This window comes from Arachis hypogaea, chromosome 11, assembly GCF_003086295.3.
Source record: "Arachis hypogaea cultivar Tifrunner chromosome 11, arahy.Tifrunner.gnm2.J5K5, whole genome shotgun sequence".
Lineage (NCBI taxonomy): Eukaryota > Viridiplantae > Streptophyta > Magnoliopsida > Fabales > Fabaceae > Arachis > Arachis hypogaea.
In genome coordinates, this window is record NC_092046.1 from 139,451,652 (window position 1) to 139,475,506 (window position 23,855).

The 23,855-nt window shown below is 34.2% G+C and overlaps 1 pseudogene; it reads left to right on the top strand.

Moving 5' to 3' along the window:
• The first annotated feature begins 9,727 nt into the window (after positions 1 to 9,727).
• On the top strand, positions 9,728 to 10,151 carry LOC112724093 (large ribosomal subunit protein eL27-like; annotated as a pseudogene).
• The last annotated feature ends 13,704 nt before the right edge of the window (positions 10,152 to 23,855 follow it).

Consider the following 23,855-nt stretch of genomic DNA (forward strand, 5'->3'; position numbering starts at 1 on the left):
GCGTTGAACGCCAGAAACAAGCAACATCCTAGCGTTCAGACGCCAGGAATGCACACTGAGGAAAGCTGGCGCTGAACGCCAGAAACAAGCATAGAGCTGGCGTTCAACGCCAGAAACATGCTACATCTGGGCGTTGAACGCTCAGAACAAGCATCAATTCGGCGTTTAAATGCCAGAATTGCATGCAAAGGCATTTTACATGCCTCAATGGTGCAGGGATGTAAATCCTTGACACCTCAGGATCTGTGGACACCACAGGATCCCCACATACCTCCACTCACCTTCCCTCCTCATAATCCTATATCACCCTTTCCCAAGAACCCTTCACCAATCACCTCCAATTCCCCTCCAAAACCATCATACACCCACCTACACCCACCCACTCAAATTCAAACCATCACTCCTTCCTTTTCACACATCACAACCCTCCCTCTCCTCCATATTTTCTCTTCTTCTTTTTCTTTTCTTTCTTCTCTTGCTCGAGGGCGAGCAATATTCTAAGTTTGGTGTGGTAAAAGCATAGCTTTTTATTTTTTCATAACCATTTATCGCACCTAAGACCAGAGAAACCTCTAGAAAGAGGAAAGGGAATATAAAAGCTTCCACCTCCGAGTCATAGGAGATGCAGAGATTCATCTCAAGGGTCTATAGCTCAGTGGTAGAACATTTGACTGCAAATCAAGAGATCCCTGAGATACCTCATGAGATACATTTTCCTCCACACAATTATTGGGGACAACTAAGGATGGAGCACCAAGAGCACTCCATCATCCTTCATGAAATTAGAGAAGATCAAAGAGCAATGAGGGAGGAGCAACAAAGACAAGGAAGAGACATAGAAGAGCTCAAGAACATTATTGGTTCCTCAAGAAGGAAACGTCACCATCACTAAGGTGGACTCATTCCTTGTTCTTAAATTTTCTGTTTTTTCGTTTTCTTATGCTAAATGTTTATCTATGTTTGTGTCTTTATTACATGATCATTAGTGTCTAAGTGTCTATGCCTTAAAGTAGTGAATATGAATCCATCACCTCTCTTAAATGAAAAAATATTTTAAAAACAAAAGAACAAGAAGTACATGAGTTTCGAATTTATCCTTGAACTTAGTTTAATTATATTGATGTGGTGACAATACTTTTTGTTTTCTGAATGAATGCTTGGACAGTGCATATGTCTTTTGAAGTTGTTGTTTATGAATGTTAAATATGTTGGCTCTTGAAAGAATGATGAAAAGGAGAAATGTTATTTGATAATCTGAAAAATCATAAAAATGATTCTTGAAGCAAGAAAAAGCAGTAAATACAAAAGCTTGCAGAAAAAAAAAAAGAGAAAAAAATGGCAAAAAAAATAGAAATAGAAAAAGCAAGCAGAAAAAGCCAAAAGCTCTTAAAACCAAAAGGCAAGAGCAAAAAGCCAATAACCCTTAAAACCAAAAGGCAAGGGTAAATAAAAAGGATCCCAAGGCTTTGAGCATCAGTGGATAGGAGGGCCTAAAGGAATAAAACCCTGGCCTAAGCGGCTAAACCAAGCTGTCCCTAACCATGTGCTTGTGGCGTGAAGGTGTCAAGTGAAAACTTGAGACTGAGCGGTTAAAGTCAAGGTCCAAAGCAAAAGAAGAGTGTGCTTAAGAACCCTGGACACCTCTAATTGGGGACTTTGGCAAAGCTGAGTCACAATCTGAAAAGGTTCACCCAATTATATATCTGTGGCATTTATGTATCCGGTGGTAATACTGGAAAACAAAGTGCTTAGGGCCACGGCCAAGACTCATAAAGTAGCTGTGTTCAAGAATCAACATACTGAACTAGGAGGATCAATAACACTATCTGAACTCTGAGTTCCTATAGATGCCAATCATTCTGAACCTCAATGGATAAAGTGAGATGCCAAAACTATTCAAGAGGCAAAAAGCTACAAATCCCGCTCATCTGATTGGAGCTATGTTTCATTGATAGTTTGGAATTTATAGTATATTCTCTTCTTTTTATCCTATTTGATTTTTAGTTGCTTGGGGACAAGCAACAATTTAAGTTTGGTATTGTGATGAGCAGATAATTTATACGCTTTTTGGCATTGTTTTTAGTATGTTTTTAGTAGGATCTAGTTATTTTTAGAGATGTTTTTATTAGTTTTTATGTTAAATTCACATTTCTGGACTTTACTATGAGTTTTTGTGTTTTTCTATGATTTCAGGTATTTTCTGGCTGAAATTGAGGGAGTTGAGCAAAAATCAGATTCAGAGGTTGAAGAAGGACTGCCGATGCTATTGGATTCTGACCTCCCTGCACTCAAAGTGGATTTTCTGGAGCTACAGAACTCCAAATGGCGCGCTCTCAATGGCGTTGGAAAGTAGACATCCAGGGCTTTTCAGCAATATATAATAGTCCATACTTTGCCCGAGTTTAGATGACGCAAAAGGGCGTTGAACGCCAGTTCTACGCTGCAGTTTGGAGTTAAACCCCAGAAACACGTCACAAACCAGAGTTGAACACCAAAAACACGTTATAACTTGGCATTCAACTTCAAAAGAAGCCTCTGCACATGTAAACTTCAAGCTCAGCCCAAGCACACACCAAGTAGGCCCCGGAAGTGGATTTATGCATCAATTACTTACTTTTGTAAACCCTAGTAGCTAGTCTAGTATATATAGAACTTTTCACTATTGTATTCACATTTTTGGAATAATCTTCGGATCATTTTAGTCTTGGTTACTCCGGTTCCCCTCTGGGGCCGAGACCAATGAACTCTATTATCACTTATGTATTTTCAACGGTAGAGTTTCTGCACTCCATAGATTAAGGTGTGGAGCTCTGCTGTTCCTCATGATTTAATGCAAAGTACTACTGTTTTCTATTCAATTCAACTTATTCCGCTTCTAAGATATCCATTCGCACCCAAGAACATGATGAATGTGATGATTATGTGACGCTCATCATCATTCTCACTTATGAACGCGTGCCTGACAAACACTTCCGTTCTACATGCAAACAAGCTAGAATGAGTATCTCTTAGATATCTAATACAGAGGACCGAGTCCGAGATATTAGAATCTTCGTGGTATAAGTTAGAACCCATGGATGGCCATTCCTGAGATCCGGAAAGTCTAAACCTTGTCTGTGGTATTCCGAGTAGGATCTGGGAAGGGATGGCTGTGACGAACTTCAAACTTGCGAGTGCTGGGCGTAGTGACAGACGCAAAAGGAGGGTGAATCCTAATCCAGTATGATCGAGAACCTCCATATGATTAGCCGTGCCGTGACAGAGCATTTGGACCTTTTTCACAGAGAGGATGGGATGTAGCCATTGACAACGGTGATGCCTTACAGAAAGCTTGCCATGGAAAGGAGTAGGAATGATTGGATGAAGACAGCAGGAAAGCAGAGGTTCAGAGGAACGAAAGCATCTCTATACGCTTATCTGAAATTCTCACTAATGAACTACATAAGTATTTCTATCTTTATTTTCTGTTTATTTACTATTATAATTCGAAAACTCATTAACCATTTGATATCCGCCTGACTGAGATTTACAAGATGACCATAGCTTGCTTCATACCAACAATCTCCGTGGGATCGACCCTTACTCACGTAAGGTTTTATTACTTGGACGACCCAGTGCACTTGCTGGTTAGTTGTATCGAAGTTGTGACAAATTATGAATGAAGATTAGAGCACCAAGTTTTTGAAGCCATTACCAGGGATCACAATTTCGTACACCATTGAACTTTAACTTTTGATGAACCAGTTGAAAGTAATTGATATGTTCTACTTTGACATTTCACATCTAAATTTCATAACACATAATGTTTTAACTTTCAACTATAATATAATAGAAAATTTTCTACGGCATAAAAAATAAGTTATTGTGTATAATACATGTTATTTTGCACAATTTTAACATTTTATATCAGAATAATCAAGTTTATCAAAGATTTTATATTAGAATAATTAAACATATCGTTAAAGAATATATAATCATATGTTTTTAATAATAAATTCAAACTATTTTTTGTAAATACCAAACAAAATATTCTTGTTTGTTAACTAGTTAATGACTTATTTCTAAAATCTATGGAGTATTTTTTAACAATTATATGTTATATGTATATAAAAAATTAGATACTAATTAACTATTAAATATAGAAATATATATTTAACAACTCATAATTTTTTTATGATACTACTATAAAAAAATTCATTATTTATTGCATATTTACTTATTTGAGTTTATAATATATTTGATGGTTATTTTTAATATATGTAGAATATTTTTAATTTGTAATTTATTTCATAAGAGAAATAAGTCAAATAACACATCCTATAGATAATGATTTGAAGTTAATCAATTCTAGTCTGAATTTACTTTGATAAATATCAAATTAATTTACCTATTTTATAGTTATAATTGTTCATAGTTATACATAACATACATAAATTAATTTTTTTCCACTAAGTTCAAAAATTGATGTATAAAAGTTAAATAAAGAGCAAAATGCCATATTCAGCCAAATAGAAGAGGAAATTACGTCATTCTACCAAAGCAAAAAATATAACATGCATCAACCAAAAATATATTTTAATATAATTCAAATGAATCTTAGTTCGAATTATGCATGAGTGGATCCAAGGAGTAATTCGAATCATATTGATTCGAACTACATGCAAACGTGACCCATACTAGTTTGAATCAGGCTGATTCGAACTAGCCCACTATTTTGACACCCATAGTAATTCGAAACAGGTTAATTCGAATACACATAATAATCCATACAATTATTTCGATACATTAACAATTATATCTATATGGAACTAATGCTAAATCAATTAGTTCAATAATACGAATCTATGAAAAAAAATTGCATTTTATAAAGTTTAAAAATTTTTATTATGTGATAAGTTTAGTAAAAGAGTACATTACAAATTTTTATAGTACTCATCCTAATAATGTTTAATTTAAAAATTGTTATTTAAATTTTAGTTGTACTTATTACAAAATGAATAATTACAATAAAAAATTTTAAAAATTATAACAATATATAAATATACAATAAATTGACTGATTTAAAAATAGGACAATCTAATAATATTGAAAGCCATTTAATTTAAATATGTAATTTAAAAAATAAATCCTTCGCATACTTACATAATTATAAATTTATGATATGATAAATACTTCTTAAGAAGCTATTCTAATACTTGACTTCTAAACACCAAATTATTTATTTAAATAGTTTAATTTTTATCTAACCTAATATAATAAAGTATGTTTGAACCTTATTATTATTATTATTATTATTATTATTATTATTATTATTATTATTATTATTGTAAATAATTTTATAAAATGTGAAAATATTTTAGAAGATTTTATGAGTACTATTAAAATTTGTAAGTCAATTTGTAAATCGATTCAAGATACTTTTTATAATATTCATGTCATCTTTTTACCGAAGTTTTATAAAAAAAATTGATTGTAATTATTATTTTATAATGAGTACAACTAAAATTTAAATAACAATTTTAAATTAAACATTGTTATGATGAGTACTATAAAAATTTGTAATATCCTCCTTTACTAACCTATTACATAATAAAAATTTTTAAACTTTATAAAATATAATTTTTTTCATAGACTCGTGTTATTGAACTAATTGAATTCGATTTAACATTAGTTCCATATCGATATAATTGTTGGGGTATCAAAATAATTGTATGGATTACTATGTGTGCAATTCGAATCAACCTGTTTCGAATTACTATGAATGTCAACATGATGGGCTAGTTCAAATCAGTGTCATTCGAACCAGTGTGGGTTACGTTTACATGTAATTAGAATCAATATACTTCGAATTACTCCTTGAATATACTCGTACATAATTCGAACTAACCTCATTTCAATTATATTAAAATATGTTTTTGGCGGATGCATGTTATATTTTTTGTTTTGGTAGAATCACATAATTTTCTCTTCCATTTGATTTAATATGGCATTTTGCCCTTAAATAAAATTATGGATAACATACAAATTATAATATTTAATATGTATAAAAATAGACAATCAAAAGAGAGATTTTTTATTTCTATTGAATTCAATGAGACAATCTACTTTGAATATAAAGATCTCCAAGTTAAAGCCGTACTATGTGCTTTTGATTTTTTGTTTTAAGTATGCTTTAAAAAAGGTGAACAATAAATACTTTTAGAAAACAAATACAAAACTTAAAAGGAAAATTATAAGTATAATATCTTTCAAATGGATCCTTAACTTTTAAAATTTGTAAAAACAAGTATATATATTTATTTTAGTTAAAAAATATAAAACAAGATACTTATGCTAAAAAAAACTTATATTAAAAAAAAAGACTACAAACATAAATACATAATTATTTTTAATTTATCAAGTATAAATGATGTATTTGCAAGCACAATTATCTCTCTAAAAATCTTTTATCAAATTATGTTCTATTTTAATTAACCAAATACTATAATTTATAAAAAACTACAAGTCATAAATTAATTTTAATAAACTAAAAATAAAAGTTTTATCACACTAAATCACCAATAATTACGATTAATATAATAAATAAAATAAACAAATATACTAATAGTAATTAACTCAAATACTTGTGAAGAGAAACTATATTAATCCTAGTATATGTTAATAAAATCTAATAATATTTTAATATATTTATATTAACCATACATTAGAAAATGAGCATACATTTTTTTGTTAATCTATTTATATTAATAAAATCTCTCCTTGAGGTTTGTTATTCCCTAAATCTGTTAAAAAAATTTAACAAAAATGAAAACTAATAATAAACAAGAGATAATAATAATTGAAAAAAATAAATTAAAAATAAAAAATAAAAGACAAAAAAAAAATTGAATATAAAAAAATCATTCTACTTTTTATCTAATTTTTTACGAAGCAACTTGACTCCTCAACCTTTTATCTAATTGCTCGATACAACAAGAAAAGATACTCACTCAACCTAATATTATTGTCCACGTCATAGTTTTATCAATGAAACTAAAATGTACTTTAGTACTCTTTTAATTTCTCTATACAATAACTATAATAATTCAGGAGGTATTTATAATTTCTTATAAGGTTGAAATAATAAAAATCCTAAATTTACTGACATAAAATCTAATCTAGTAATTAAAATACATCAAATTAAATTAATAATAAAGTATATATTATTTTCTCTAACGTTTGTAATTTTTTTTTTCAAAAAATACTCGTGACTTTTAATGTTACTTAGTTTTGTCCCTGACATTTTCTGTATGTATCAAAATTATCGTGGATGTAAAATTGAAAAAGTCAACAACACAATTGAATAAATCGAAAACGTTAGGGATAAAATTGAATAAAATTAAACGTCAAGGATATTTTTGAAAAAAATTATGAACTTTTAAAGAAAAAAATATACTTTATCCTTAAATTAAATATCCTAAAGAGAAAGTTTAGATATCAGCATTTTTATTAAAATTTGGCCAGTATTTAGCCAGCAAAAAAAGTGAATAATTCCACACCAATAATAACTAATTAATGGCTACAAATCACAAAACCTACTAACTCTCAGTACTCTTCTATTTTAAAAATATCAACTAATAATACTTAAAATAATACTTAAACTCTCATACGCTCCGGCACGTCCCCGCGTGCTTCAACGATTAGAGCACGGATGTGCTCGATGGATGCTGCCTCCTCAAAAGAGGCTTGCACCGGATTGCTGTCGGACATTCCTTACAGTCTGGGCGCCCACTGAAAGCAGTCGGAATTGTCTATCTACTCATGCAGCAGTATGATAGGTTTAGTGTCTTCATAAAACAATAGCATCAAGTTGTAGTGGGTTCCCCATATATAGTGGACGTTAGAAGGTTCTAGGGTTTACTTTGTCCGTCGTGGTAGAATTGGTAACTTTTTTTCGAAATCACAATTTTAAACTCTTAAATAAAAGTTTTCTAAAATTAAACAGCATATTATCAACTGATCTATGGTGTTAACTGATAGATTTGTTATCGTAGTTGTAAGGATTAAACCGATTAGACTATTGGTTCATTAATCTTTTGATTCAATTCAGGAATCACTAATTGAATCGTTAAAATCGGTTCTACATAAATAAAAAAAATTAGTACTTATTAATAAATAATATTGATAAATATCATATAAGTGTAAAAACATAATTATATTGTCGTTAATAAAGGTTTGATACTTTTATTTATACATATCTAAATAATATTTGTATGAATAATTATGAATAATCAAACAGATAATTAATTTAAATATACGTGCATGTAAAATTAAAATAATACGTAAAGAAATTATTTAGCGACAACAGGAGCATATAGCATAAGTAGGATTTAGGTTCAAACTACTTCTTCATCAATTTTTGACGGAAAATAAAGTTTTTTTATGATATAGTTCTTCTTCCAGATTAACAAGGTTACTTTTGTAACATTCTTTAATACGCGCTTCATTATTTTCTTTACTATTATGAATCCTTTCATTATTATCTTCTCTAATTATAAATCTCCTTATAAAATATATTTGGTATATTTAAACTCTTTATACTATCGTCGCTGAAAATTTCAAGTACCATTATAAAATTCTAGATTTTTTTTATCATATTGTTCTTAAATTATACATTACACTGTTTATTCGAAGAGTTTTATCTTTTCTGAAACACGTGTGACGTTAAATACTTTGTTAACGGATACAAAGGGATAATGAAGTTGAAGTGCGTAACAAAATTGATTATATAATAAGAGACAAATTTATAGAATTCCTAGCACAAGTGACAAATTTTTTGTTCGACAATATATTTTTACTGTTATTTTCAAAGTTTGTTTTACTTTTTCTCACGATTTTTCCTAGATTTTTCTATTACTTATGCTTGGGGTTAATTCATCACAAATTTACGTCTTGCATAGCAAAATTTATCAATCATAAAATACAAATGACGTAACCAAAATCATTTTACGAATGTTGATTAATCACAAAATAAAAAGAAATAAATTGTATTTTAATAATGTTATAAAAGATAAATTGGGGTTTTTTCCAATTAGTTATTTCCCATTAGTGTTAACTTAAACGATAATAAGGTAAAAACTAGTACCAATTGTAAATAATAACTTATTCTACATAATTATACCGCCAAAATTCCTCCTTATTATATCTCATTCGTTTTTATTCATTGGTGATCTTCAGTTGTCTATGTTAAATACAAATTGAATTAATTGAGATGGTTTTTTGTTTTCTATTTAGTCATATAATTGTCGTGAGGAAATGCGTTGCTCAGTAATACGTTTTAGATTATCATCATTGAGGATACTAATTAATTCTGGAGGAGATAAATGTCAAAACACAAAATTAATATCTAAACTTCAACTTGTTTTTTTTACTAGACAATGAGCACATCTATTATTTTCTTTATAAATTTGTACAAAAAAAGCACTCCAATCCTTCTTTTTTCACTCATTTACTTTTCTAATTATATTTGCATCTATTATTCTATTTTGCAAACAAGAGCATTAATACAGTTCTTTTAATTAGGTCCAATGTTTGTTATTGTTTTGGTCAATAGCCCAATCTTTCTTAAATCGGGCTTCGCCATCTCACTCAAGCCCAATTGTTGTTTCTACATATTTTCAACTAGTCTACGTCTAGGGTTTCGCCACTTCCTCCATAAACAAGAACAAAGAAAGCGCAGCAGAAGCAGAGAAGAAAGATGGTGAAGTTCTTGAAACCAAACAAAGCGGTTATCGTGCTGCAAAGCCGATACGCGGGTCGGAAGCTGTCATCATACGCACCTTCGACGATGGCACCCGCGACCGCCCCTACGGCCACTGCCTCGTCGCCGGGATCAAGAAGTACCCTTCGAAGGTTGTGAAGAGGGACTCCGCCAAGAAGACGGCGAAGAAGTCGCACGTCAAGGCGTTCGTTAAGATGGTTAACTACCAACACGTGATGCCCACGCGCTACATGCTTGACGTGGATTTGAAGGACGCCGTCACAGTCGAGTCTCTTCAGGCGAAGGACAAGAAGGTTGCGGCGCTTAAAGAGACCAAGAAGAGGCTCGAGGAGAGATTCAAGACTGGCAAAAATTGTTGGTTCTTTACCAAGCTCAGATTCTAAGCATTTCAAAAAAAAAAATGGTGTTGTTTTCTATTTTACTCGTCTCTAAAAGTTTCTTAGTATTAGTTTTGGGGATTTTTGTGTTGTGAGCTTATTCGGGATCTGTTTAGATTTTAATAGTTTCATTTCTTATATTATGTTTTCCAAAGGATGCGTTTCATCAAATTCTACATTTTGGGTCATATGCCAGTAGATAACTGTTGAGTTAAGAAATTAACCAAATTAATTAGTGATGACAAACATTATTTTTGGGTAAAATAAATAATTAGTGTTGATTAATTATAATTACTTATTACTAATTATTTATTATTGCAGGCCAGAATTCAACAGCCCAAATGGAATGAAAAGCAACTAGCAAGGATGGTGGGCTGAAAGCAAAATTGAGAACCCAAGGAAAGGCAAAAAGCCAAAGAAATCAAAACGGGCTGAACTTGAGAAGAACCCGATCCAAGCCCGAATTGAATTTCAATTCCCTCTCACTTGCTTTCACCAAATCAACGTTCCTTTCTTCTCTGTCTCAGTCAAATCAGAAAATCAGAAAAGTGAGAAAGAGAGAAAGAGCTTCTTCCCTAAGCTAGTCACCAAAGAAGCAAGAGAGAGAAGGACTAAGCTTGAAACATAGAAATCTAATCAGAAAATCCAAACCAAATCAAGCTTAGGTTAAAGGTAACCCATTTCCTCTTGCATGCATCAGATCTTCTCTTCTTCCCAACTCTCTGCTCTATCCGTAATGGGATACAAAGGAAAGATGGTTTCTGTTCTTCTCTGCTGTGTATCCACGGTCTTAAACATGACTTGGGGACTAAGTTGGTTTTCAAGGGCTAAGATCAAGTTGACCATGGGAAGATTTCTATGGTTGCTGCTATATGACTTTCGGTCAAGATGAGGAAGTCAGAAGGAGAGTTTCTGCTCTGGGGATTAAGGAGAAAAAGTGTATCTGTGGGTTGGTGAAGCTCAAGGCTCAAGGTGTTGACCTTGGAAGAAGAACCCAGCAACATGCAAGGAGATAAAAGAAGACTTTCTGCTCATTCAGAAGCAAGGAGAGAAAACCAGTGAATAGAGGTTTTGTTCTGAGAGAGCTCTTTGAAGAAGTTCAACTAACTGGACAGTGTAACCTAATCAAAGGTGCATTCCGCCAGTATGAAGAACTGAATCAGAGGCTTGCCAATCTGGTTTTTCGCATAGCACAGTGTAATTTACTTTTCTAAGTTTATCTTTCTGTAATTTCTTGTGAGAAAAGGCACTGTGAGAAAGCTTAAGAAAAAGCCATGAGTGGAAAAAGGTTGAGAGAAACACTTGAGAGAAAAGCCTAGAGTTATTTTCTGATTTCTTTAGGTTGGTTAAGTGTCTTGTATCTTGTACCTGTAAGGTATCCCTTTCTTAGTTGGGTTAGCACTAAGAGTGAATAGTTAAGTATTAGCATAGCCAATGTCAAGTTAGGTTAGAACTTGAGTGTGAAAGGATTGGGTCAATCCTGTGAAATTGGTATATGTGATATTGTTAACTATAGTGAAAATTCTTTCGCTGTTGTGGAGGAGACTGGACGTAGGTTGCATAGCACAAGGCAACCGAACCAGGATACATGCTGGTGTTAGCTTTTCTCTTCTCTGCTGTATTCTGTTTTCTGATATTCATGAGACAAAAATAAATTATCTCATAAATTTCCGCTGCTTAGTTTAAACAAAATTAGAATTGTAATTTTGTTTAAAAGGGTCATAACAGCAACAAAAAGGAAGGCATAGATTCAACCCCCCTTCTCTAAGCCTACCACAACCTTCAATTGGTATCAGGAGCTAAGGTCTCAAGAATCAAGCTTAACCGCTTGGAGCAAAGATCCAATGGCGAACAACTTGGGGATCACCACAGTTGCCTACACCCTCACTGATGGCCAGTCAAACAACCGGCCACCTTTCTTCAACGGGAAGAACTACTCCTAATGGAAAGAAAGGATAAGGATTTTCATCCAATCCATTGACTACAACTTATGGAAGATTGTTGTGAGCGGTCCCAAGATCCCAACAAAAACAAGCGCTGATGGAGTGGTGACTCCAAAAGAAGAAGCTGAATGGAATGAAGATGATAAGAAGAAGATAGAGCTGAATGCTAAAGCAATCAACCTTCTTCATTGTGCTATCAGCTTTGAAGAGTACCAGAAGGTGTCTAGATGCAAGACAGCCAAAGAAATCTGGGAAAAACTCCAAGTTACACATGAAGGCACTAAACATGTCAAAGAAATGAGGATAGATATGCTGCGAAAAGAGTACAAGATGTTTATCATAAAGGATGGAGAAAGCATTGATGAAGCGTTTGAGAGATTCTCAATCATAATCAACAACCTTGATGCTATGGGTACAAACTATGCAGAACAAACCTTGGTGAGAAAACTCCTTAGAAGCCTCACAAAAGATGGGAAAACACTGCCACTGTCCTAACCGAGAGTAACAACATAAGTCCCATAACCTATGATGAGCTGAGAGGAAAACTCCTTGCCTATGAAGCCACACACACAAACACAGACTCAAAGAAAAAGGGAATAGCCCTCAAGTCACAAATAGAACCGAAAGAGAGTGAGTCTAGTAATGGTATTTCAGATGATGAGCTTTTGTTTTTTGCTAGGAGATTCAGAAGGATGATGAAGAACAAGGGCAAATACAAGGGTTCAGCACAAGATCAACTTGAGCAAAGTGATGTGCCATCATTGCAAGGAGGCTGGACACTTCAAGCTAAACTGTCCAAAGCTAAAAAAGGAGGACAAAGGAAAGAAGGAAAGGAAAAGAGTACTCATGGCAGCTTGGGAGGATCTTGAGAATGACTCAAATGAAGAAGAAGAATCTGAAGGAGATGACAAAGATTGCTTCATGGCTGGAAACAACAATCTTGATGAGGTAAATTATTATGATTTGACCATTGAGGACTTACATGCTATTATTGATGATCTCACTTTAAATTTCTCAAAATTGCTTGACAAGTACAATGAATGCAGATCTGAAAGAGATGTGTTAAGAGCTGAAAATGATTTTTTAAAAGAAAAAGTGAAGGAAACTGAATGTGCTTTGGACATCATTGAAGAAAACAGATTTCTAAAATCTGAACTTGAAAAATTAAAATGAAAGCACATTGTGGATCCTTCTCATGAGTTAATTGCTGAAAATGAAAGATTAAATGATATGATTAAAAGGCTGTATGGTGACTTAGCAAAATTTGCTCAAGGTTCTAGTAACTTGGACAAATTACTTGCAAGTTAAAGACCATTGTTTGAAAAATCTGGTTTAGGCTACATAGCCAAGGAAGATGCAGTTTCCAACACTTCCTCTATAAAATTTGTGACTTCTTCATCAAATACCAAATCCATACCAAACAGATCGGGTATTGGATATATTTCAACTTTTGAAGAAAAATTTGATGAAGTATACACAAGTGAAACTGAGCCTTCACCAAGAACTGATCCGAGTTCAAACTGGCCAGGTTTGGGTTACATTTCAAAAAATGAGGCTGTTTTCAAGAAACCACCATGTTACAACAAAACCTCATATTCGAAAGGTAAAAATGTTCAAAGAAATTATGGTGAAAATGCTTTTTCAAAGAGGAATAACTTTAATAAAAATCAGTTTGTCAAAAGAAAAGCATCTCCTCCAAAAACCAGAAAATTTCAACACTTTAATTATTTCAAGCAATATAACTCACCTCAATTTCAGCAACATACATCAGAAAATCATTGTGTCAATTGCAAGAAATTTGATCACTCATATGCATAATATTTCATTGAAAAGAGAGTTATAGGAAACAAAGTTTACAATGTTGTTGGTGATTTCAATGCACTTAGGCAACCAAGATGGATTAACTTCAAAGGATCCAAATTAATTTGGATACCTAAGGCTAATTGAAACTCTTCATGCAGATTTGCCTAGCATCCAAGAACAAAAAGGACATGTGGTACATGGATAGTGGATGTTCAAGGCACATGACTGGAAGGTCAACTTACTTCATCAAACTAAATAAGTATGATGGAGGTTTTGTGACCTTTGGAGATGATGGTAAAGGTAAAATCATTGCTGTTGGAAAAGTAGGTAATGAACAATCTACTTTCATTGATGATGTACTTTTGGTATATGGTTTGAAGCACAATCTTTTGAGTATAAGTCAGCTGTGTGACTTAGGATATTTAGTAATTTTCAAAAGAGTTGAATGCTGTGTTGTTAATGAAAGAACAAATGAAGTGAGTTTGTTGCCAAGCGTTTTAATAATATATATGGACTTACTCTTGATGAACTAAAGGATCAAAATGTAGCTTGTCTTCACTTTAAAGAATCTGAAAAGTGGTTATGGCACAAGAGATTGGGCCATGCAAGTATGTTTCAAATAAACAAACTTGTAAAGAAAGAATTAGTAAGAGGTCTTCCTTTGATAAAGTTTGACAAAGACATCACTTGTGATGCTTGCCAAATGGAAAAATAAACCAAAAGTTCTTTTAAACCAAAGGAAGACATCTCTACTAAAAGACCACTTGAGTTGCTACACATTTATTTATTTGGTCCAACAAGAACTTAAAGCCTAGGTGGTAAACATTATGGGTTAGTAATTGTGGATGACTATACTAGGTTTGGTTGGGTTTTATTTCTTGCACACAAAAATGAAGCCTTTTCGGCCTTTGAACCTTTTTGCAAGAAAATTCAAAATAAAAAGGATTTAAAAATCTCTTCTATAAGAAGTGATCATGGAACTGAATTTGAAAATAATTTATTTGAATCCTTTTGGGAGGAATTTGGAATATCTCACAACTTCTCTTGTCCAAGAACACCACAACAAAATGGTGTTGTGGAAAGAAGAAATAGAAGCATACAAGAAATGACAAGAGCTATGCTTTGTGAGAGTAATGTTCCAAAATTCCTTTGGGCTGAAGCGGTTAACACGGCTTGCCACATTTTGAATAGAATAATCATAAGGAAATTTTTGAAGAAAACCCCTTATGAACTTCGGAAAGGCTACCCACCAAACTTAGATTACTTACACATCTTTGGATGCAAATGTTTTGTTTTGAATAACAAAGAGAATTTGAGTAAGTTTGATCCAAAGGCGTATGAGTGTTTGTTTGTAGGATATTCCATAACTAGTAAAGCCTATAGGGTTTATCATCAAGATGCTAGGATTATTGAAGAGTCCATACATGTTAAATTTTGTGATACTAACTTGGTGCAAAGCATTTTGGAAGATTGTGATGCAGGAAATCAAGCTCAAAAGGAAGTTGAAACTGTACAAAATCAAGAAAATGAAAATTCTGTTCAAGCTGAATCAGAAACTGCTGTTGCTGAAAATTTAAGAGACAATTCCATTTTGTCTCACGAATCTGAAGGAAACCCTGAAGCTAACAGCACCCAGATTCTCTTGGTATATGAATCTGCCTCCAAATCCACCAGACCTCATGAATGGAGATTCTTGAAGAATTATCCTGAGGAATTTGTCATTGGGGATGTTTCTCATGGAGTGCAAACACGGTCTTCCACTAGAAAGACAAATGAAGGATCAAACATTGCCCTTCTTTCACAAATAGAGCCTCAAAATGTCAAGGAAGCCCTTAGTGACCCTTCTTGGGTTAAAGCTATGGAGGATGAGCTTCTTGAGTTTGAAAAGAACCAAGTGTGGACTTTGGTTCCAAGGCCAAGTGGAAAGAAAGTGACCGGCACCAAGTGGATATTTCGAAACAAATTGGGAGAATATGGTAGCATTGCAAGAAACAAGGCAAGGCTAGTGGCACAAGGATATGACCAAGAAGAAGGAATAGACTTTGATGAATCCTTTGCCCCTGTTGCCCGAATGGAAGCCATAAGACTTCTCTTAGCTTATGCTGCATTTTGTGGTTTTAAATTATATCAAATGGATGTGAAATGTGAATTTTTGAATGGTGTGATAGATAGAGAAGTGTATGTAGAGCAGCCTCCTGGTTTTAAAAATAAAGAGCATCCTAATCAGGTTTTCAAATTATCTAAAGATCTCTATGGTTTAAGACAAGCTCCTAGAGCTTGGTATGAGAGACTTAGCTATTTTCTTTTGAAAAATGGTTTTCAAAGAGGCACCATTGACACAACTCTATTTATCAAGAATTCTAATGATTCCTTTATTCTAATCCAAATATATGTTGATGACATTATTTTTGGATCAGCTAATGAATCCCTTTGTTCTGAATTTGGAAAGCTCATGACAAGTGAATTTGACATGAGTATGATGGGTGAACTTAATTTTTTTCTTGGGCTACAAATTAAACAAAATGAAAATGGTATTTTCATTCATCAAGAGAAGTATGCCAAGGAATTAGTTAAGAAATTTGGTATGAAAAATGCCAAACCCATGGGTACTCCCATGCATCCTAATTCAAAATTAGATAAGGGAGAAATTGAGAAAGATGTTGATGAGACTAGATATAGAGGAATGATTGGTTCTCTTATGTACTTAAATTCCTCTAAACCCGATATTGTGCAAAGTGTTGGATTGTGTTCTAGGTTCCAATCCAAACCAAAAGAGTCACATCTTTCTGCAGTTAAGAGGATCATTAGATATGTTCATGGCACATCCAATTTTGGTCTTTGGTATCCTAAGATTGATGATTTTTCTGCAGTTGGTTATTGCGATGCAGATTTTGCTGGTGATAGAGTTGATAGAAGGAGTACTTCAGGTCTATGTTGCTTCCTTGGAAAGTCATTGAATGCTTGGTTAAGTAAAAAGTAACCAACAGTGGCCTTATCCACTGCTGAGGCTGAGTATATTGCTGCTTCTTCTTGTTGTTCTCAGCTTTTATGGTTAAAAACACAGCTTGCCGATTACAAATTAAATGCTAAAAATATTCCCTTGATGTGTGATAATACGAGTGCCATTAATATTTCTAAAAATCCAGTTTTGCACTCTAGGACTAAGCATATTGAAGTGAAATTTCACTCAATAAGAGAACATGTCCAAAAGGGGGATATTAGTATTCAATTTGTTAAATCAGAGGAGCAATTAGCAGATATTTTCACAAAACCATTAGCTGAGGATAGATTCTGCATGCTTAGGACTTGTCTAGGAATTTTGAGTTATGATTTTTTATTTGAAAAATGCTGATGTATTTGCTGGAGATTTTTGTCTCATAAACAGGTATGAGACAATTCTGGGCAGGTGATGAACGTTTCCTTCAAATCAGCGTGTTCTGGGCTTGTTTCAAGTGAAAGTTAATCTGGGCCAACCTTAAGTCAGATCTGGGTAGCCCTATGTGTTTCCTTTGTTTAACCCACCTATGGGCCCAACATGAATGTTACAATTTTGTTTGTTATTTTTGATGGCTTGTGTGTTTAAGTTTTCATAAAAGGTTTTCATTTAATGTTTTGTGGCCCAAAAGGGTTTTCAAGTGGATTTAATTTTTTAGTCCAAAAAGGGTTTCAGTTTAATTTTGTTGTCTTTCAAAATTTAAAATTAATTTTCTATTTTATTTTTAAATCAAATAAAATCTTTCTTGTGTGAGGTCATGTCTTTTCAAGTCTTTTCAATAGATGATGCAGTTGCATGGTTTGAGAAACTCTCTTTTGGGTACGGTTACCAACACTCTCTCTCTTCCCTCCATAACTCTTCGGTTTCTTCCCACTCACTTTACTGCTTATCTTCCCTCAAAAGACAGAAACCAACTAAATGAGGAAGAAAACCATTGCTAAAAGGCCTCCTCGTAAAAAAGTGTACAAGCTTCCCACAAAGCCTTCCACTCGATCCCAAGACCGGACCTTTACTCCATCTCCTTGTCCTCCTACCTCTCCTCCTCGCACTACTCCCATGGCACGAACCAAGACCATGCCAAGGTACCCTGCCCCTGCCAAGCCGACACCACCACCAAAGGTCACACCTTCCAAGCCAGGCTCTTCAAAACCTGGTTCTGCGAAGCCTAGCTCCTCCAAGGGCAAACGTCTGGCGGCTGAGGAACCCGTTCCCGAACCAAGATAACCCAAATCCAGGTCAGTTCCTGTGCGCTCTCAACAAGGTAACTCTCGAGTCCCTCTCAAAAATGTTAAAGAACCAGACATTAGACCTTTTGATCGCAAAGCCTATTTTTTGACCTCTCATTCGAACTATAATCCCTATAGATTCAAATCTGTCATGAATAATGACTTTTATGATGGGGTTACAAGTATCGTACCATGTGTCCCTCTTTTCTCGCTAATCTGCTATCTTTGAAAAGAAAAGGTTTTCCATTTGTTGATAACTTGATTTTTCTGGACTGGAATCATCTTTTTGACATCAAAAAGCCTGTTTATCCCTTATTGGTCAAAGAATTTTATACAAACATGACTTATCATGAAGGCACTGCTCATTCATATGTAAAGGGCCGAGACATAGTTTTAAACAATGAAACTATCAGTGATACTTTGAAGTATACTGATGTTGGGCCTTGTGCTTACACTTCGGTTAAGTGGGACGAAGGTGTTGGAATTTCTTATCATGATGCATTGGCACACATCTGTGAATATGTTTCTTTAATTGATGGCATTACACCCACTCACAAAGCCCTAGGGTATGAGCATGCTCAGTTGCACCAAATGGTCAACCACATTATTCTTCCTCAAAGTGGCTCATATCAAAGGGTTTCCTACACAAATACTCTTGTTTTATATGCCCTTCTCACCAAAACTGAAATTTCATTTTCATACTTGATGGTTAGATATATGTTTGATACTGTTAGGAGTGAAAAGGACAAAGCACTTCCTTATGGCATATTTCTAACTTGCATATTTGAGTATTTTGGTGTTGACTTGACCAATGAGGAATATCAAAATAGACATTCATACCTAAAAGGGGGTGGTTCAGTGAAACAGCAAAAAGGACCCACTAGATCTGAAAGAGTTGTCCTAGATGATGAAGATGATGACTTTGTCCCTGAGGATTCTCCTGCTCCTTCCACTGAGGGTATATCCATCTCTACTGGAAAGAAATTTGCCTTGCTGAATGTGGTCAAAGATGTTGTTCAGGAGTTTGTTTCTCAATCAAATCACTTGATTGCTATGAGCAAAGAGCAAAGGAAGCTGGCTAGCAAGCATGAAAACTTCCTAAAGAAATAAAGGGATAGAGTGGCTGTGTTCATGTCCTTCATCGATAACCTTCAAGAGGATGAAGACCCTGCCACTGATGTTGAAGAGGAAGCTAATTCGGAAGGGAATGGTTCTGATGCCTAGAAATTGTCTCATGAAAACTGCTGCTGCTCTCTTTTTGTCTCATGAACTCTGTTTTTCTTTCGCTACTTTTGAACTATTTTATTTTGGATGACTGTAATAACTCTAAATACTGTTGCACCTTTGGTAGTTTAGTTAGTACTTTGCACTATGAACTAACTCTTTTCTGCAGGATTCAAGACATTGTATTTGTTGATCATGCTTATTATCCGCCCTTGATGACAAAAGGGGGAGTAATAGCACTAGGATAATAGGATGGTAAATATGTCCTAGGAATTTTTTTGGCAATGCTACAGCTACTAGTACTTCTTTTAGGATTTTTGTCCAATTACTGCATTAAAACTTGATTTCACATGCTGAATCCTTTTGTTGCAGATATTAGCTTGATGTTGTGCTGATTATGTGATGTTGCTTATTTGATATCCCTTAGCCAAGATAAATGTATGTAGCTCTTTATTGCGCTCTCTTTAAGAACAATGAAAAACAGGAACAAAGAGGAAAGCATAAATCCAGGGGGAGCTAATCTTGAAAAGGGAAGGGGGAGCAACATAAAAGCAAATGACAAAAATCAAAGGGAGTTTCTATACCTTACTCAAATTGATTTCCTTTTTTATTATTGCTTAAATCATGTTTGTCATCAAGGGAGAGATTGTTGAGTTAAGAAATTAACCAAATTAATTAGTGATGACAAACATTATTTTTGGGCAAAATAAATAATTAGTGTTGATTAATTATAATTACTTATTACTAATTGTTTATTATTGCAGGCCAGAATTCAACAGCCCAAATGGAATGAAAAGCAACTAGCAAGGATGGTGGGCTAAAAGCAAAATTGAGAGCCCAAGGAAAAGCAAAAAGCCAAAGAAATCAAAACGGGTTGAACTTGAGAAGAACCCGATCCAAGCCCGAATTGAATTTCAATTCCCTCTCACTTGCTTTCACCAAATCAACGTTCCTTTCTTCTCTGTCTCAGTCAAATCAGAAAATCAGAAAAGTGAGAAAGAGAAAAAGAGCTTCTTCCCTAAGCTAGTCACCAAAGAAGCAAGAGAGAGAAGGACTAAGCTTGAAACACAGAAGTCTAATCAGAAAATCCAAACCAAATCAAGCTTAGGTTAAAGGTAACCCATTTTCTCTTGCATGCATAAGATCTTCTTCTCTTCTTTCCAAACCTCTGCTCTATCCGAAATGGGATACAAAGGAAAGATGGTTTCTGTTCTTCTCTGCTGTGTATCCACGGTCTTAAACATGACTTGGGGACCAAGTTGGTTTTCAAGGGCTAAGATCAAGTTGACCATGGGAAGATTTCTATGGTTGCTGCTATATGACTTTCGGTCAAGATGAGGAAGTCAGAAGGAGAGTTTCTGCTCTGGGGATTAAGGAGAAAAAGTGTATCTGTGGGTTGGTGAAGCTCAAGGCTCAAGGTGTTGACCTTGGAAGAAGAACCCAGCAACATGCAAGGAGATAAAAGAAGACTTTCTGCTCATTCAGAAGCAAGGAGAGAAAACCAGTGAATAGAGGTTTTGTTCTGAGAGAGCTCTTTGAAGAAGTTCAACTAACTGGACAGTGTAACCTAATCAAAGGTGCATTCCGCCAGTATAAAGAACTGAATCAGAGGCTTGCCAATCTGGTTTTTCGCATAGCACAGAGGCTGTTGATGAAATCAATCTCCTTCATGTTTTACTGATTGTAATTTATTTTTCTAAGTTTATTTTTCTGTAATTTCTTGTGAGAAAAGGCATTGTGAGAAAGCTTAAGAAAAAACCATGAGTGGAAAAAGGCTGAGAGAAACACTTGAGAGAAAAGCCTAGAGTTATTTTCTGATTTCTTTAGGTTGGTTAAGTGTCTTGTATCTTGTACCTGTAAGGTATCCCTTTCTTAGTTGGGTTAGCACTAAGAGTGAATAGTTAAGTATTAGCATAGCTAATGTCAAGTTAGGTTAGAACTTGAGTGTGAAAGGATTGGGTCAATCCTGTGAAATTGGTGTATGTAATACTGTTAACTATAGTGAAAATTCTTCCACTGTTGTGGAGGAGACTGGACGTAGGTTGTATAGCACAAGGCAACTGAACCAGGATACATGCTGGTGTTAGGATTTTTCTTCTCTGCTGTGTTCTGTTTTCTGATATTCATGAGACAAAAATAAATTGTCTCATAAATTTTCGCTGCTTAGTTTAAAAAGAATCAGAATTGTAATTTTGTTTAAAAGGGTCATAACAACAACAAAAAGGAAGGCATATATTCAACCCCCTCTTCTCTAAGCCTACCACAACTTTCAATAACTGTGGCTATTGTCTGTTGAATCTAATTTGTATTAAGTATTTAATTTAGTTTAATCTAATAAAAATAGCTTACTAATAAATTGAGTAAACGTGTTGCGAGTTTTACAAATTTTGTACACAAGATTGTTAAGCCTAGTTGGTCTGAATACCATTAAAAAAATGGAGAAATGATACTTGAATCTGTAGGAGTAAACAAACACCCTAAATATAGATAGAAAGAATTGTAAAGAAAGAAAGGAATTAAATCGTGGCTCCATGTTTTGAACACATTGAAGATCTATTCATTTGGGGTCACAGGAGGATGATCTAGTTAAGGCCAGGATTTGAACCAAATTCTCTGTATTTCATGTAGGCACCAATGAACACATGCTATAGTGCTATACCATGTTATTCAATCATGTTTCTCTTTCAGTTCTCATTTTAACTATCCAGTTCTTCATATGGTAAACCATGACATCCAAATATGGAACTCCTCAAATTCACATGGCCTCAGGCCTTGTAGCTTGGACTTTTTTTTTGTTGACTGGATCTTTTATATCTTAGCTTGTTATGTTAACAATTATTATAATTTACATCCTTTAGCTTTACGAGTCTATTATCACTTGATTGCAATAGGAAAAAGATAGGATGCGCATGAATTTAATTTTGTTTATTATGATGATGATTTGATGTTTGATATTTGGAATAAAACACAATTACAGAATTGAATTTAATTTATATAAAAAGAATTTAATTATATGGATCGGAATGCCTATAACTAGAATTGGCTTTTCCTTTTTCTCTTCCCCACCCGGCAACCCCACCCAGTTACAGGAATTGAATTCTCGTATAATTTCAAAACAGATAATTTTAATTGGCTATTGTAATTTTATCATGTCCAATTCTCAGAAATATTCAAATTTATGTCATTATTTAGCGTAAAATCTAAAGAATTCAATTCTATAATATTCAGAACGCTCAATTCGGAATACAGCCTTGTGGTTAAAATTATTCATTTCCCAATTCTAGAATCATCCAAAGAGGGCAAAGTATTTTTAGCTTCAAACATTCAATATTTCAATGTATTTACTATTTACAACGTTTGTTTTTTTTTTATATTTTTAATCTTTTTTAATAAGAATATAAAATAACATTAAGCAATTGGCAATCTGATTGGTTTGGGTTGCCAGAATAACATAGCATTTTTGAGGTGATAAAGCGATTAGCCTCCCAATACTTGAACACTCAAGGAACTCCCATGGCCACATGCGGAGAATCAATTGAAGAGCATAGCATGAAGGAGAGATTGGGAACTCTGGTGAAAAATGAGGAATGTTGCTTTGTGTTAGAACAATTAGAGGAACCTATGGTTGTTAAAGAAGAGGAAGAAGTGGTTGAAGACTTAGGAGATGCGGAACCGCCATGGGAATATAAAGTCAAAGAAAACTCCTCCAAGAAGATTGAATTTGATGTTGAGGAGGAAAGTGCACAACCTCCAAGGCATATTCCATATGAAGAATTGGATGGGATAGAGCAAGAATTGAGTTCCCCTGGTGATGAAGATCATGCATCAAACCTTCTTGGTGGTGAATCCTTTGAATTTGAAGAACCTTCTTCCGTTGAGATAGAAAGTGCTGTGGAGGTAGATTTCTCTCATCCTCCCATTTATGATTTGAGTGATAGAGAAGAGTTAGATGAAATTGATGAACAAAGGATTGAATTTGAAAAATCTTGTGAAGAGGTGGAGGTCCTTAGAAAAAGAAGGATGTGAGTTGAATACGCTTTGTCAAGATCCTTGGAAGGTTACGTTCTTTACCTAGGTTGTCATCTACTCCTACATTTGAGTGGGTGAAGTTCATCTCTATTAGCTTTATTATCCCACTCAAATATGGCTTGCTTGAAACGGATGGTCAACTTAGGAAACTTTGTGGGATGAAGCGCAAAAGAAGGATGTTTCGTGGTTGGCGTTGCAAATCAAGGCTCATTTCGGTTGACACATCAAGGATGAAATACAAAGATTGGACTAGTGCTCAATTAGGTGGGTCTAGAAGGAGAATTCGGCACTTCATTGAGAATTCATCTTGCTTTCCACCCGGATAGACTAATGATGATCAATTTAAAGATGGTGTCAAAACAAAGTGTGGGATCCCGGATCGCACAAGGATAATCAATTTTGGGAGCTCATGGTTTGTGAAGAACTCCATCAAGGCTTGAACCTATTAAATTTGAAGAATGGAGCTTATTGGGCATTGGTGGATGTTCAAGGATGAAT